Here is an 18,482-nt window from a genome sequence, read left to right on the forward strand (position 1 = left end):
TGTTTAAGATTCTTCGAAAACCCATAAATACACACATATATATATATATATATAATTAAAAATTTGCCATAAGGACAACCGCAGGATTTCGCCGGGAGCGGGTGCTAATCTAAAAAATTTCACCCGCTTCCAGCGAAATCGCGGTAAAATTTCAGCCATAACCACGTCTCACAACCGTGAGATAGGTGGTTACAGTCTGTAAAGGAATCAATACGACAATCCAGCAAAAGCCTCGCGCACCCTAAGAACACGGAGTGACCCAAGGATAACCGCCTTCCGCATTTTTCCCGCAAGTATTCTAGCATATTTTTGACACGCAGGGATGCTTTTTAGGCCATTAGCAAGTGAAAGCTTGGCACCTCCAAGAGCGCCTATGATAAGGACGATCAGTTTAACAGAATATTCCGGGTACAATCGTTGCAACTCCCTTATAAGGTCTCGATACCTCTCTTTCTTTTCATTCTCCTTGGCTATGATATTTTTATCAGCTGGTGCCGAAAATTCGATAATGAACATAGTTCGCTTCTCGAAGTCAAGAAGAACCATGTCAGGCCTTGAGTGAGCAACAGAAACAATTGTCGAGAATATAAAGTTCCAGTATATGCGGCACTTCCCATCCTCGACATAGTATAGTATAAGTACATAGTATAGTATAAGTAACTACTTGTAACGAAGAAGAACAAAAATTATATAGCTGCCTATTAGAAAAATCATTTTTACATTGACAACAGTAATTATTTTGCAAGTACCATTCTTCTAATAGTATAGAGAAGGATACGAAAAAACGCGATTAGACGTCTGTATAGGTAGGTAGACAAAATTGCCTATTGAGGATATAATAGAGGATTATAAAACTGAGTCACGGTGCCTAAAACAGTCAAAGCGTATCAGATATAGGAATAGTTACCATGAAAATTAAATAGTTCTCAACTATAAAATGTTTAATTTCTGAAAACGGAAAAATGTTAAAGAAAAGAGAATTAGAGAAGTTTAGATTAAAGTCTAAGAAAGAGCGGGAAAAGAGTAGAGGTTCTATGAGTATGTAACTGCATGTGTGAGGTTTCTATAAGTGGTCGTAAAAGAGGGGTATATGAGATAATAGTCTCTTCTAGATGTTTTGTTAATTTTTCAAAAGCAGAATTATTAAACTTGGCATTAAACTCGACTATTTCGTTAATGTCTTCGACCCCTGGAACGATTTTAGAATTTATTTTTTATTTTTGGAGAGATCTGGTTAGGAATAAGAAATAAATTATACATTTGATGGTTGTCGAGCTAGTTTTCCAAAAACTAATTCATATGGCATACATTTTGTACCTTCGTGGACACTTTTCTTATAAGAAAACACGGCTAATTCAAGCCATACATCCCATTCGGAAGTTTTTAAAACAAATTGTTTAAGATATTCTGCTAACACGTGGTGTGATGGCTCAAGAGACCCAATTGATGGTGGATAGAACGTTGTTGTTTTAAATTGCTTAATTCTAAAACGTTTTGCCATTATTTTCATTAAATTACTTAGAAAATTTTAACCTTGGTCGGTCAAAACTGCTTTTGGTGAACCGTAAATGCATATAATTTTTTTTTTTAATATCAGCTACTGTTGAGGCTTTTGCATCTGGAGTTGCTAGAACTAAGGCATATTTTGTTAAATTTATCTTGAATGGTAAAGATATTTTCTTTACCTAATGTTGTTTAGGGAAGTGGGCCAACTATATCCATCGATATTTTTTCAAATGCGGTTCCAGGCGTGTCCGTTATTATCATGGGATTTTTAGTTTTTACCCGAATTAATTTTTCAATTTGACACTGTAAGCACTGTTGAATATATTTCTAAATATCAATGTTCATATTCTTTCAATAATAATTCTGACGAATTCGATGATAAGTTTTTGTAACTCCTTTATGACCTCCGAAAGCTGAAGAATGTGCCTCTTCAAGTAATTGAGTTCGCTGTTACTTCGTCGGATATTGAACTATTCCCGTACATATAATAATTTTCGTGGAAGAATCAGAAAAAGTTGAAATTTCACGTATTTCATTCCAACCTATGTGATTGATTTGTGAAGTTTTTGCGACACTAATAGATCATAAATTCAGTCTCGGTGATATTGGATGTAAAGGAAGTATTGTAAGTTTAATACTGTTTAAAGTGTCTGACAAATTCTCTTTAAAATCAGCTTCAATCGGAAGGACTAAATGATATTGCTGTCCTTTCCTTATTTCTTTAACAAGTCCTTTCTCATGTTGGCCGAACTTAGAGAAAATACCACGTTTTGAAAAAGCTATTGATCCATTATCCCGTGGAGAACCGTCAGTTGCAACAAAATAAGCGTAATTATCTCTGCGTATCGTTAATTGATCACAACATTCAACGAAATTTTGTTGTAAATTTGTTTTTCCGTTTGATTGGGTATTTGAAGGAGGGAGTTCTGGAGGGGGTTTATTATTTTCTAAATTATTTTTATCTGTCTCCTGAAAATTCTCGGCATTTTTCGCGGTTTTTGATTTGGAATAAAGTTTTCTCATTCCGCAAGTTCTTAGATATTTTCTTCGTCAACGAATTTTTCTTAATCTGAAAAATTTTGAGAATTTTTGTCTTTTAAAACCTCATCTTCTCAAGTTGAGAAATTAACTTCATCCTCTTTTTCTTTTTCTTCTTGTTGTGTATCAGGCTTTGCCTTGGACTTTTTATAATTTTTCTTTTTCTTTTTCATAATTTTCTTTTCTGAATGATTTAGAATATTCTGTGTCTGAATCAGATTCATGTTCAGATTCAAAGTTTACTTACGTTTGCTGTTTTAAATTCAGAGACTCACCAGTAGTTGCCTCTTTTCTTAGTCTGCCACTCTTTTTCAAGTCTTGTCGGTTGCTTATATTTGTGAGCACAGCTTTCTTGGCCCTACCTCGTGCCCTTTTGACAGCAGGCGATGCAGGTAAGTATTCTGTCTCACCGTCTTGATGTGACTTACCTTGATTTTCAACTTTTTCATTAATTCGTGCTTGCTCTTTGTATTTTTTCTTTTGTCCTCTTGTAACCATAGTGTTCCAAGTTTGGCACAGAGGTTCTTTTTTCATTATAATTTTTGGAATTAAGAGTAAAATTGAAAGGTAGAGAAGTTTCTTTATTGGACTATCAAAATTTTCATTTTGTATTCCATTAAGTGATTCTTCACTTATTAAACTATGAAGAAATTCCGGAATTTTTGCTTTTGAAGATTCGCTGTTCAATTTGATATTTTTTTCAGAATCTGAATTTGTATGGTTCTCGAAGTTCATGAATTTCATATAATTGGTAGGATTATATTCTCCAATTGTTGAGTTATTTACCGAAACTATATTAGTTTCTACGGTTTTATCGTTTCCTAGAACGGGGTTTCTCGTAAGCGTATCCGCATTAACATAAGATTTACCTACTTTATAGACTACGTCATAGTCATATCCGTCGAGCTTCAAACGCCATCTTCATACTCGAGAACAAGCGTCTTTAGAATTTTAAAACCAAAAAAGGGGCTCATGATCTGTAACAAGGCTAAATTTTCGTCCATACAAATAACAGCTAAAATATATTACAGAGTGGACTACTGCTAAACTCTCGTTTTCATATGTGTCGTATTTGCATTCATTATCGGTTAGTGATCTTGAGATATACGCAATTGGTTGGTCTTCACCGATTTTACCTTACGAAAGTATTCTGACTATAGCATAACCTGATGCGTCTGTAGTTACAATGAAAAATTTTAAAAAATCGGGTCGTATTAATAGTGGTTCCTGGCACAATTTATCCTTCAAAATATTAAACGCTTGTTGCTGTTTTTCGGTCTAATTAAATGATACGTCTTTTTTAAGGAGCTGATTTATTGGGGCTGCTATCTTAGCAAATTTTTCTATGAATCTACGGCAATATCTTGGTAACCCTAAAAATTGTTTTATTTGCTTTTGATTTTTAGGAGTTGGAAAGTCTTTTACTGCCATGATTTTCTTTGGATCAGGTCGCACTACGTCATGATCTATTATGTGTCCCAAATATCCTACTTCGTGTCGCAGAGATTCGCACTTTTCGGATTTTAAATGAAGATTCGCATTTCGTGATCGACTTATTATTTCATTACATTTTTATTCATGTTATTCTAAAGTATTTGCATAAATCATTATATCATCAAGATAAACAAAAAGTTCCGTTCCCTGAAGTCCCGTTAGAACTAAATCCATTTGTCGTTGAAAGGCTGCTGGTGCATTCTTTAAACCAAAACGCATTCTGTCAAACTCATAATATCCATAAGGGATTGAGAATGCGATTTTGTGTGCATCTTTAGGATTCATTTTTATGTGATGAAAACCAGTTGCTGAATCAAAAACAGAAAAATAGCGAGCGGATCCTAACTGGTCTAAGATATCATGAATATTTGGTAGAGGGTATGAATCACCAATTGATTTTTCATTCAATTTCCTAAAATGAAGCACCATACGCCATTTCTTTTTCCCTTGTGAGTTTCGCTTTTTTGGAACTATCCAGATTGCTATATTATAGGGTGATTGTGAAGGTTTTATTACATTGTTCTTTAATAATTCATCCAGTTGGCGAATGATTCCTTCCTTGCGAACTGGAGGGAATCGGTATTGTCGCAAAAAAATAAGACAATCATCTGTTGTTGGTATTCACTGTTGACGTATGTTTGTAGGTTCTAAGTATTCTCCCGGAATGTGGAAACAATCTGCATTTTTATTAATTAATTTTTCAACGTGCTCATATTCTTCCATATTTAAATGATCTAACCGTAGTAGTTTTTTGATAATTTCTACTCTTTCTTCACCCGTTATCTTGTAAAATTTGCAAGAATGGTTAGAATTTTTATCGGATTAAAAAAAAAATTAATATTAAATTAGGTAGGTTTCCATCGTTGTTATCGTTGGAAAAATTAGATTCATTTAGTGAATTGTTAAATTCGCATTGTTCAAAATCTTGTGAATGAACACTGAGAATTGATAGTTTAACGTGTTGTTTATTTATATTTGCATATTTGACATATGCCTTACCTCCACAATTTTTCACAATGGCTTGGCCCACAAAAATTCTTTCTCCAATTGATAATTGAGGTATATAACCTTCATCCTTTTCCGTATTTTCTATTTTAACATAATAATCAAAAATTGTTCGTGCTGGGATTATGATAATACCAATTTGTTCAAAAGGATAAGTTGCATAATTAATTTCAATATATTTATATGTATAATTTATATTTACTTTATTATTAAGGAAAAATTCAGAGCCCAATACACCATCTTCATCTACTGGTACATCATCAGGAATTATACTTAATATAGTTGAAAATCCAAGTATCACGACCTTATTACCACCTAGAGTATAAAGAGGTAAATAATTCATTCCTGAGAATCTCAATACCTCATTTTTATTAATTTTTAGTCCAAGGTCGATCGCGCTTCTTTTAATCAGATTTCGGCCAGCACCAGTGTCGATCATCATACGTGCCGGGTTTTTTTAGACCATCGGCAGATATCATGATCGAAGGAAGTATATTATTCACACTGAGATGTATTTTGATATCGTTTTCCTTATTTTTAATTTCGATAGGTCCTTTAGTTAATGAGTCGGCGCCTTCCTCTAGCATCCATTGGGACAATAGCGTTAGAGTTTTCCTGGTTCTGCGTATAATTTTGAAAGGTTTGTGGTCCGTTTTGATTTCGTAAATACCGATTTTTTAATAATAATCTTTAGCGTTGTGACCAGGGTTATTACAAAAGTTACAAATAATTTTAGATTCTTGGGTCGGATATTGATGGGTTTATTTATTTTCAATAATTTAACGTTTTTTAAGTTATATTGCAAAAAGTTTGTATGGAAACAATATTAAACAAAAATTTCTCTTAAGACTATTCTTGTTAATAGCATAAACAAATTTAATAAACAAATTCATTGTTTAGTCATTTGTCGTCAGAAGAATTTGTTTTTTTCTACGTCAATTTTTAAAAATTAGGAACCTCTTGATATTTTCAGATGAATTCATAATTTGTTCATAAATTTTACGATTCTTTTACAAATTTAATAAACAAATGCATTATTTGGGAATTCGTCTACGCAAAAACTCGTTTTTTTATATTAGTCCTTCTAATTGGGAACTTTACAATAATTTCAGTAACATTCACAATTACTTTTTTTCTGAAATTAAAAAGACTGACTTTGAAAAAAACAAGTTTTTACGTCAAAAAATGCTCCAATAATGCATTTTTAATTAAATTTGTTTTAAAAAACATAAAATTATTCAACTAATTATGAATGTTACTGAAATTATCGTAAAGTTCCCAATTAAAAGGAGTGACATTGAAAAAAACGAGTTGTTCCGTCGACAAATGACCAAATAATATGTTTGTTTATTAAATTTGTTTTAAAAAATCATAAAATTTATAACTAATTATGAATATTGCTAAATTAACATGAGTTCTACATTAAAAAGACTGACATCGAAAAAAACGAATTTTTCGTCAACAGATGGCGAATAATTCATTTGTTTATTAAATTTGTGTTTAAAAAAATCTATAAACTAGTGATGGATGTTGCTAAAATTAGCATGAAGTTCCTAATTAAAAGGACTGGCATTGAAAAAAACGAATTTTTCCGTCGATAAGAGCTTGAATAATGCATTTGTTTATTAAATTTGTTTATAATATTAACAAGAATAGTCTTAAGGCTGTTGGAACAGTGTGCACGAAAATGGCGAAATCCATGATACACTCAAAACTTACTAGCGGCCAATGATAATTCGGTTTTGAGCCTCTAAAAATGCACTCCGAATATTTCCCCGTCGACGAAAGGGGTTCCATAATAGTGGGATATGCAGTAGCTGTCTAATTTTTTGAAATAAATCGGGTAAAAGCTAAAAAACGAGAGTAAAGTGGTTAAGAAAAATATAGTGGAAAAAGCCTGACCGGTTTGAGACTATTTTAAGGTTCGATTTGAATGATTTAGTCTCAAGGTAGTCTGAGAGATTTGGGTCCTTTTCAAGGTCCTTTTAGTGATCCTTTCAAGAGTGATGCGATGGTAATATAATGTTCCTTCTGTATTCGTCACGTACCGGGCGGGCAGAGTTATTTACAGTAGTTCGCCGTCGCTAACCCGACTCTCGTTTTTTAGATTTTTCTCAAATTATTAACACTTTGTTTTTAATTGATGAATTTTCTCATTATACTTATTTATACCCTACCGATAGAAATCTCTGAGTATATTCTAAAGATACTCTAGGGTCAGATAAGCTCAGGGAAATTCTCCGCAGGCACTCAGGTAGATATATTTAAAGGTCCGGGTAGGTCTTTTAAATGTTTTAAAGGCTTTAAAATGTCCTTTCCGAAATTGAAATAGAAATACGATCATAAATAACAAGCAGAGAGGCTGAAATTGAATTTAGAATTCGATGATAAATAACAAGCAGAGAGGCTATATCAATACAGTAGCCGACACTCAAGGGTCCTTTGTTAAGCTTTCGGATTGAAATTTAAAAGTAGATTTTTTAAATTCCATAGTTAACAGCCTAAAACATAATAATTCGGAATCTACGGGTTTTGATGATTTCAGATATGTTAACTTTTTTTAAATGCTTAAAATTTAAATTAATACAACGTTTCTTGTAAATTGGAATGAGATACGCCAAAAAATACAACATTTTTTAATTCAACTAGAAAATTGTATATTAGTATATAAGGTATGATCACAACTAAGTATAATGAGAAAATTCATCAATTAGTGTTAATAATTAGAAGAGAAATTTTAAAAGGGAGAGTCGGGTTAGCGACAGTCAACCACTGTAAATAACTCTACCCGCTTGGTACGTGACGAAAACAAAAGGAACATTATATTACCGTCGCACCAGTCTTAAAAGGACAACTAAAAGGACCTTGAAAAGGACCCAAATCTGTCAGACTATCTCAGAGACTAAATCATTTAAATCGACTCTGCTTATAGACTCAAATGGGCTAGGCTATTTTGCTTGGGACTACTCAGAGATTTCTATCGGTAGGGTAATTATAACTTATAGACAGGGTTGGCCATATTCGAAAAAAAAATTTGTCAACACTGTATCTTTTGACTGAGATGACAAATCGAGTAATGACGTAGCGCGTTTGAATCATCAGTCTAAGGAGATTTTTGCCATGTAGCAGTACACTCCACGCGAACGCTCTCAGATTGTTGAAATTTACATTCAACAAAACAAGTCAATTGTGAAAACTCAACGTGCATGGAGAAAAATAAATAAAGTGAAAACTGCGCCTTCTGCGACTACATTGTATCGTTTGTATGAAAGATTTTCATCAGGTGAGGCACTTACTAATCCCAAGCGTCCAAATAAAAATCGACAAAGGCGATTGGATGAAAATATCGCACTCGTATGGGCCAGTGTCCAGTCTCCATGCACGTTGAGTTTTCACAATTGACTTGTTTTGTTGAATGTAAATTTCAACAATCTGAGAGCGTTCTCGTGGAGTGTACTGCTCCACGGCAAAAATCGTCTTAGACTGATGCCTCAAACGCGCTACGTCACTACTGGATCTGTCATCTCTGTCAAAAGTTACAGTGTTGCCAAATCTTTTCGTCGAATATGGCCAACCCTGTACTAATATACAATTTTCTAGTTGAATTTAGAAATGTTGTCTTTTTTTGGCATATCTCATTCCCTTTATGAGAAACGTTATATCAATTCCAATTTTAAACATTTAGAAAAAATTTAGTCAAATTTCCTGATTCAAATCGTAATGTATTCTGTATAGTATAGTTTTTCAGGTAAACCTAGTAAATGACTCATCATTGTCCTAAAAAAGACCACATTACCGATTTTAGGGTTGTGTTATTTCATATATCACACGTGACCTAGCGGAACTCCTAAGCGCATTGAACTTAAACTTTGAACGAAAATCACATAGCATGTCTTCGTGGTGTCTTTCTGATGACTTTATGATATCTCCGTGTAATTTACAAATTTATAATGAAACAGTTTTTTCACTTTTAGAACAGTTTCGGGTTCACTCTAGAGGATGTTTTTTGTTTCGTGCACATTTTCACAATAAAACTTAGAGAAATCTCATAGCCGAAATCTTTCTAAGTTGAACTTTAAAAAATAAATCTTAAAAGTTAAGTCTCAATCAGTTTTTTTAATATTTTGGAGCATTTAAGCGTTCAAGTCTGATGAGAAAAAAATATAGAAATACTTTGAATTTGGGTTGATTTCGAATAATGATAATCTTATGCAAGACGCTTCAAAGATGTCCAAGGGACATCCTTACAACATTGTCCCCAGGATATTCTTTCAAGACATCCTTAAGACGATAAAATACCAGACATAGGACCTTTTAAAAACATCCTTAAGCCGTACTGATGACATCTTTAAGATATACTTTATGGGACTAGATTAGAACGTTTATTACGACCGCATGACGTCTTTTTGTAGAAGCCTAAAGACTTCCACAAAAAAGACGTCTTTAGAATGACTTTAAGCCAAGTGTGCCCACTGGGATACTGGATTTTAGTTCCAATTCAGGATTTAAAATTCAGGTATCGCTCAAACGCTATCCCGCTGTTTAATGGCTCTTTTACACCTTCTATCATTTGTCCGACGATCGCTGAACGTTCAACATATTGAAATTTTTCGGTAATATGTAATATCACCAGAAAATTACTCAAATATTACTAATTTAAATAGTGAATTTCTGGTAATATTATACATTACAGGAAAATGATCGGAAAACTGAAATATGTTGGTCGGTCGGCGACCAACCGACGGAAGGTGCAATTGCACCTTTACATGAAAGTTTCACCCCACTGTGCAGCACTGAACCACATCATTGAAAAGTGTTCGTACTTATTTGTGTATTCGTTTTTAAACTTTTCAACTGTCAATCATTTTAAAACATTAGAGATTTTCCAAATGGCCTCAAATTCACCATGAAACGTAAACAAACATCCATCACTTCGTTCTTGAAAAGGAAAAATAGCAGATCCCAGTCGATCCAGAGAATGTTGATGGTGAGTAAAGTGATGTTTTGAATGTAATATTTGGAGTTAATGTCGTCATGAATTTCGGAAAAAAATTTAATTCATGTTTTAGACATTAAACAACTGACCCACAAAAAAATTGACCGGTCATTGCACACATCATTTTTTACGATATCGGAAAAGACAAACCGAAATTTTCTAGATGACACTATGAGAAAAAATATACTTACGTCAGTTTTGCTCCCAGCACAGTCATACAAGTTTCTCACGATGGAAGTAAAATCGCGAAAAAGAAGCTTTCAGCCAAAGTGGGTAACAGTGGGAGGTTTCGCCAGTCTAGCTTACTCAACGAGTGAAGATGACGTGTTCTGAAAATTTTGCATGTTATTTTTTCACGAAGACGTCGGGAAAGGTCATCAAAATCCATAGAAATTAGTGTCCGTTGGTTTTCGAGATTGGAAAAAGCCATAAAATCTTTTAAAAAGCACACAGAAGGAATATCACAATAAATTTGTTCCTCAAGCCACTTTATTCCTTGAAGTATCAGCTGGGAAACAGTGCGACATCTTGTCTCAATTAGATATTCACAGTGCCAAAGAGATAGAGGAAAACAGGGCTTCGATCAGACCTATTATTCGGACGATTCTTTTTTGTGCAGAGCAGGAATTACCTTTGAGAGGCGATAATAATAGAGGCTCTCCTGCGGTTTAGAATCGAATCTGGTGATCAAGATTTGGAAAAACATATCAAAAGCCCCAAAAACGCTACTTATATAAGTCCTAACATCTAAAACGAAGTTATTCAGGCGTGTTCTGATATTGTCACTGAAAAAATAATGGAGAGAGTTAACAACGCTGGATGTTTTAGTCTTCATGGCAATGAAACAATAGATGTTTCAGGCACTGAGCAGCTTTCACTATGTCTACGGTATGTCGATGTCTCGAAGGGCTCACAAACACCTGTACTTCGCTAAGATTTTCTCGGCTTCTACCCAATTGATGGTCAGTCTTCTGAAAACCTAACAAACCTCATACTGTAGCGATGTGAAATTCTCAACCTCGATATGACCAAGTGTGTTGGACGAAGATACGACAGAGCAGCAAACATGGCCGATCATTTGAGTGAAGATAAACAATTATTAAACCTAAAAGGACATTTTTTGCGCATTCAGAAGCTGATTTAAAAAAAGCCTTGGATTCAATTAAAAATGAGACCACTATTGCAGTTCTTTTTTCCAGTGATGAAGTTATCCCATCATCACCTGTTATTACTTAAGTAATCGAATCTGATGCAGTTTCTACTGCTAACAAAGAAAATGTATCTAATTATAATACTCTAACGATACGTCGAAAGTCTTTAGATGAAGTTATGGATAAAATAATTGTGCGGCCTAAAAAAACAGTCTACAGAGATAAAATGTGCTGCTGAACATTTACCTTCAGTAATAACAGCTGATAAATGGATAGAAATCATGGAAGCTAAAGAAAAAGAGAAAAACGATGAAGAAGAAAAAAACTTAAGAAAATTGAAAGAGAATTGAAAAATAGGAAAAATTAAAACAAGAAAAAGTAGCTGAAAAAACAATTAGTTGAGAAAAAACCTGTTAAACTGCGAAAAAATGGTAAAAAATAACTAATATTTCCCTATTGTTATCTGAAATCTTGAAGGCACCACTAGCGGCAAAAGCAATGTGGCCGGCGACAGTAGGTAAATGTCTCATAAGACTCATGGAAGAACATTGAAAATTAGTTTTAAACCTTAAAAATTTAAGTAACAATAGCTCAAATTTGTAATTTCACAAAATCTACATTGGCATGTAGAAACTTTGTAGAAGGAGAAAGAATTTTATATGCAGGACACCTTCTATTTTTTGGAAAAGACGTGTAAAATGAAACCTCAGTTTCTATTATTGCATTTTGTTTGCAAACTTCGAATTTAAAAACTCTTTTTGCCTAAATAATAAATTTTTCAATTTTTTCCCCTCATAAACATTTAAAATGAAAAATTAACTATCGACATTTCAATGCAAAATTTAATTTACATCAGCTTGAAATGACAAATCGGCAGTAACTTTTTTTAGATTTGAGGTTATGTTGATATATTTATACCTAGAATAATATTTTTATTTATAACCTGCTTTCATTATTTTCACTCCGAATGCTGAACAATTATTAAAGAATAAAAACGATAAGTACTTGATGATGTTTATAACTTTTTCTTTAATCTTTTTTATTGATATTTGAACTAGCTTCGAAATTCACTTGAATTTCGTGAATTTTTCACTTTATTCTGTTTTATTTCTCGAATCATAGTATCAGTAAATGCTGTAAATGTACTATAATATTTTTCTAAATTTTTTAAATATAGGAGTTTATTTACATTTCAGAAAAAACGAATATTTGCATGCTTTCGAGCAGTAGAAGAACAACAAAACACTTTGTTCTTCGCTTTTTGTGGGGAAAGCTCCATTGATAAAGTTTGATATATTTTATTTGTAACTTTCTACTTATCACTTTTTATTTTTTCCCTAGTTTCACTATAAACAAAACTGTGAAAACTTTAGAAAAATTATTTTCGTATATTCGTCTATAATCCCCGTCAAAATTTACCTACGCTCAGGGCTTTCTAATTCTGTCGCCAGATGGCGTATTCAAATTCATCAGAAACCAATGTGTAACAATTTTATTGTATTTTGTTTAATCATATTGAAAATAAATTGATGTATTGATAATTAATTTAGTAAATATTAATAAAATTCAGTCTAACAAAAAAATGTCTTACTATGGTCAAAAGTGGTACATTCAATGGCCACTACTGGTACATCCATGGCCACTACTGGTGAAACAGGTAGTAAGATTAAATATTATTCATTTTTTATGATAAAGTAAGCTTCAAATGTTTGGACTTTTGATAATTCGATTATTGATACACTAATAATGTTATTAATTCATATTTCGTTATGTAATATTTTATTTAGGTTCAAACGGCACATCTACCCTATATGCATTATGTTAGTCGCCGTTTGAATCTTGCTCTGTCGAATGGCATGTCGATTGCTGTAATCTGCAACTGTTTTGGAGTCGTCAGTCAAGTGAGAAATTTATTTAGAAACCGTTAAAACGCAAACAAAATTCTCCAAGATGTCATCAAATAACGTACTCCAGAGGCTAGAAAGAAACGACTTCTCCGCCTTTTTGACAGAAAGTTTATTCACAGGCATGACAGAATTATCACATTTGTTGAACTTTTTGAATGTCAGAATTTCTCTAAGAAAAAGCTTTAGATTTCGTTTCTGTTGTAAACCGCACAAATGAAATATTGAATTCTTTCCGCCATATTCGAGAAACCGCAGATGATTTTTTCAGGGAAATTTTTCGGACCGCATCACGATTTGCTACAGACCATGGACATAGGAAACACGGGACTAGGCATGCCATCGGGCGAGCGGGGTTGAATCCACGGGAGGGGGGAAAATTCCACGAGTCAGGAGAGCCGCCATCTTACAATGTGCCACTTCATTATGCGCACGAGCATTTTTCCCAACAAACTGACGCCTTGTGTCCTTCCTGACCACACCGCCAGCACATTTTGCTCCGTTCTTCTTCATTACACTCTCGGGCTATGTGGCCAAACTCGTGGCAGCGCAAGCACCGAGTTTCCGCAGTCAATGCTTTCACCCTGCAACTTACGCATCCCACCTTTATTCTAGCCGCTCTCTCCAATCTGGCAGCTGGCGCATCGTCTAACTCCACGAAGGCCTGGATGCAGCCTCCGATGCTCCTTTTCGTGAGGTTTATCTTTGGGAACCTATCAATTTGTTCTCCAAGTGAAACCTCAAGTGCTTTTTACACCTCTTCCACCTCGGTCGTTTCAACCAGGTCTTGCATCAACACCTGTGTCCTTGGAATAAGGTGCCCAACGCCACCTATATTTCCTAACACTCCCTTAGAGCTTCGTCAAAGCTAACTCGCTTCTTCGGTTCGGCTCTCATTTCGAGGAGAACTTCCCCTGCCTTGGTCTGTCGGATGTTCTTGACATCGACACCAAGTTCCTCGGGATTAACAGACGTCTGGACATCCTTAAGGATGCTCGCATACGTCGGTCCAGGGGCGAGCGTAATGATAAGAGCCTCGCCGCGAGTTCTCATCTTCTTTATCCTTTCACCTACATTCGGTTTGCTGGTTCGGGCAACTTTGCTAGAAGTAGCAACTTCCGCCTGCTCCTTTTTCTTCTCCTTTCTCCGTGTTCGTCGGCTTTCGACTTGAATAAACCCTCCTGGCTCTCTCGCCAGAGATTGCTTTTCAGGAGCACCCTTCAAAGTTTTCGTCTATTGTTTGGGAGTCTCACCGCATGGAGGTACTCGTTCTCACGTAGCAGCTTTTCATCAGTCACGGCTCTAGAATAACCGCCAACCCTTCTGACTCAGGTAGCGTTTTCCTTGAAGCATACCAGCTTTACCTCATATATCAAATTATCTTTGATATCGCATAGATCCTTTTTTGGCTTATACGCTGTCGACAGAACGTTCTCCAGCTTTAACACTTCTTCAGTTACTCGCTCTATGAAGTCAATACACTCTACTCCCTTCAGAGGCAACGCTGTGCTTTCCTCTTCGGAACTGCTGTCTGGCCTCTTCCTCTTAGCCCTATGCCTTTCTTCGCTTGGCGAATGGATCCTTGTTATTGGTGGTGTCCTCCTCACAGAGTCCATAGCCGCAAGAACTTCCCTCTCCTCCACCGTCAAAAGTTGTGTTATTGCCCCCCCCCCCCCTCAAATCCGTGGGGCCGGCGTCGACCATTGGGGCTTGCACCTGATCGGAATCGACGGTGAGATCTTTCCTCACTTGGCGTATATTGTTTTTCTCAATACCCACCATGTTTGGTTTTATTTCGGGGTTCCTTCCCCTAGGTGTTCCTCTTAGTCCCTCTCCTCCTCCTTCTTTGCCTGCCTGGCTTGGGAGTCCCTACCAGTAGCTACGCTACCGCCAGTATAGCCACCCACCTACCCACCCATCCAGCGAGAGAGCCAGGAGGCTTTATTCAAGTCGAAAGCCGACGAACACGGAGAAAGGAGAAGAAAAGAGAGAAGGCGGAAGTTGCTACTTCTAGCAAAGTTGCCCAAACCAGAAAACCGAATGTTGGTGAAAGGAGAAAAAAGAGGAGAACTCGCGGCGAGGCTCTTATCATCAAGCCCGCCCCTGGACAGGCGTATGCGAGCATCCTTAAGGATTCCAGACGTCTGTCAAGCCCGAGGAACTTGGTGCCGATGTCAAGAACATCCGACAGACCAAAGCAGGTGAAGTTCTCCTCGAAGTGAGAGCCAAACCGGAGGAGAGAGTTAGCTTTGGCGACGCTCTAAAAGGAATCTTAGGAAATAAAGGTGGGGTTGGGCACCTTATTCCATGGAAACATGTTTTGATACAAGACCGGGTTGAAATGATCGAGGTGGAAGAGGGGCAGAAAGCACTTAAGGTTTCACTTGGGGAACACATTGATAGTTCCCCAAAGATAAATCTCACGAAAAGGAGCATCAGAGGCTGCATTCAGGCCTTAGTAGAGTTGGACGATGCGCTAGCTGCCAGACTGGAGAGAGCGGATAGATTAAAGGTTCGATAGGTAAGTTGCCGGGTGAAAACATTGACTGCAGAAACCCTGTGCTTCCGCTGCCACGAGTTTGGCCACATAGCAGGAGAGTGTATTGGAGAAGAACGGAGCAAAATGTGCAGGCGGTGCGGTCAGGAAGAACACAAGGCGTCTACTTAGATCTATCTCTTTGTATCCCTGACTCTATCCCTTACAGTTACAACTTTCTATATTTTTCTATCGATGGTGTTCACAACTGTCCATCTTTGTCTATCACTTACTCTACCCCTTGTGGTCATATGGCTGTCTTTTTCTATATTTGTTGTTCACAAATGCCTATCTTTTTCTATCCCAGACTACCCATTATCAACGATATATCATTTTCGATTGACTAATGGATAGAAAAAGATAGGCGTGGATAAGGGAAGAAATCATTCGAAAAGAAACACTAGAATATGGACTGTGAGTGGAAAGAAAAGGATAAATGTGGATAAGTGTAGGATAGACATGAATAGGAAGATTGGGATTCAAAAGAGTAGAGGTGATTGTAGATTAGATTAAAGATAGGAATTTATCGAAAAGATAGACCTGGGATCAAGATGGATACATCGGTTCTTTCCATTTCAACCTCAAAGATAGAAATTGATTCAAACGGATAGATACTCTATCTATTTACTTCCAGCAGGATAGACTTTTACTCCTATAAGTAATACCAGTAAATTAAAAAGTGTCCTCCAATTTCTTTTCACCCATATTGTTCATAAGAAAATCCCTAACGCATGTTTTGTACTCTATTAGAGAAAATATTTTTAAATTGAATAATAAATTATTCATATTGAAACATTAAAAGTGAAAGGAATATTCTTGTCATCAACTACATTACGGAATTTCGAATTAATTTGTTTCCGTTGCAATCCAAAATATATTTATTGATTGAAAATTTATAGAACTCCTCAATGCATTTTTTATGGGTGCCCGCTAATATATTGATTTTTTACATATGTTAATTTTCGATGGAACCTATATATAAAAGGGGGCAACATATTTAATTTATTATAAAATTGCGACTACTTATCGACTTTATTTAATTATTTTAGTAATTGTTAAGTTTGAACTCAATTTTATATTAAAATGACTGCAAATTAATCGAAATTTTTTCTAAAACAAGTTATTAGCTTACATTTAAAGATTTCGGATCAAAGGATATATTTCAATATTTTGGAAATTATAAAATATTACTATATTTTACTATGCGTTACTGTAATAATTGTTAATTTATTATAATTTCAGCATTTTTCGTAATTTTTAGTTGTATTATTATTAATTACTTATTTAAATCAAGACTCACATCTTCGCGGTAAAAATACTTGAAAACTTGCATTCTATGGTGTGACAAGTTGTTCATTCTTGAACAATAATAAGAAACATAAATAAAAATTAACGATTGGCTGAACGTCTAGGGTGCGCGACTTTTGGATCTTGCGCTTCGCGCTCGATGATGTATTTACTTCACTCTGCATGTTCGATCTTTGTACTTCCCCACATTTGTGCAGAAACTTTTAAAAATTAAAGGTCAAAGCATCGACAAAACTTTAATTTGGTCATTGCGAATTATCTTTCACTGTTAGAATAATGTTGGAAATTCAACCACATTTCAACCACTTTTGTGACTGAAATCTCGTTAATTCACAAAATTGAACTAAAATTCAATCAAATATAGTCGAAAATTAATGAATATGCACATGCACCCATGCGCTATCATACTTCTTGCGAAGCCATGGTGAAAAAGTCCCAGTATGATTTTTCAGGTTATGATTACAAAAAGGAGTATCCAAAAGTTGGTCTACAAGCGGACGCCTAATTCATATTGTAATATAATTTCAATGTACCTTATGTGTTTCTTCTTTAAAGCTAATTATTTTTCTAAATATTGTATATGCACTTTATTAATCTCGTGGATCTCACGGCACAAACGTACGAAGTAATTCATTATTCCTTATCAGAATTATCTTGGTACAGTTAGTGAATTGCAAAGCACAGTATTGTTAAGCAATCTTTATGGCTTTTATTTAAGATTCAGGATTATTTAAAAATCTTGAATCAAACCTATTAAATTCCCTGAGAAATTATACTTGCTTTGAAATTCATTAATTGTGGCAAATACATTTTTTTCGCTTCACTGAAATTGCAATTACATATAGTTACATTTTCAACTGAACAGTTGAAATTGCAACCACCGTAATTGTATAAAACTTCAAGCACATGTTGTTGAAAGTTTAACCAGATATTTCTAACAGTATTTGGTAAAGCTCCTTCGGCTTTAACAAGCACATTTTATCACGTATCTCGTGCTGCGCCCTCGATTTTTTCCAAAATGCGAACTTCTCTACATTACGTTCAACACTATAATATCAAATGTATTTTTCATTTACTTTTGTACCTTGGCCCGGGATTGGTTATTCAGTTATTGTAAAATAATGTACAAATTTTATTCATAATGAATGATTTGATATTTTCGTTCCTTATTTTGCCCTAAATTTTATTCTCAGCTACCCTGAAAAACGTATTGCATTAATCATTGTATATTATTACAAATCATTATATGCATGTGTATTGAAACAGACAAATTTTGAATGTCTTCTTTTTATAATTTAAAGAGTTCGCCTTCTACAAATAAGCTAGTTTGTTAATAAAATGTTTTATTTTCAATGTTTTTTAAAGATTGAAACGAAACTTAAAATAAAAGCAACGCGTTCCATAAAACATGATTAATAACGAATTTAGAGCTCTTTCTTGGGTGATTTGTAACTTGAATAGTTAGACCACGAAACAGAATGTTTTATTTTTCATTATTTTTTAGTTGGATAAAAATTGTAATTCGATTTTTCAAAAAAATTTAA

General features: G+C 34.8%; 1 protein-coding gene across 4 annotated transcripts in view; it reads left to right on the forward strand.

Annotated features, from left to right (window-relative positions):
- Window positions 1-18,482, forward strand: part of LOC117172355 (growth arrest-specific protein 2-like) — a 410,439-nt gene that overhangs the window by 297,953 nt on the left and 94,004 nt on the right. The window lies entirely within an intron of this gene.

This window comes from Belonocnema kinseyi, chromosome 5, assembly GCF_010883055.1.
Source record: "Belonocnema kinseyi isolate 2016_QV_RU_SX_M_011 chromosome 5, B_treatae_v1, whole genome shotgun sequence".
Lineage (NCBI taxonomy): Eukaryota > Metazoa > Arthropoda > Insecta > Hymenoptera > Cynipidae > Belonocnema > Belonocnema kinseyi.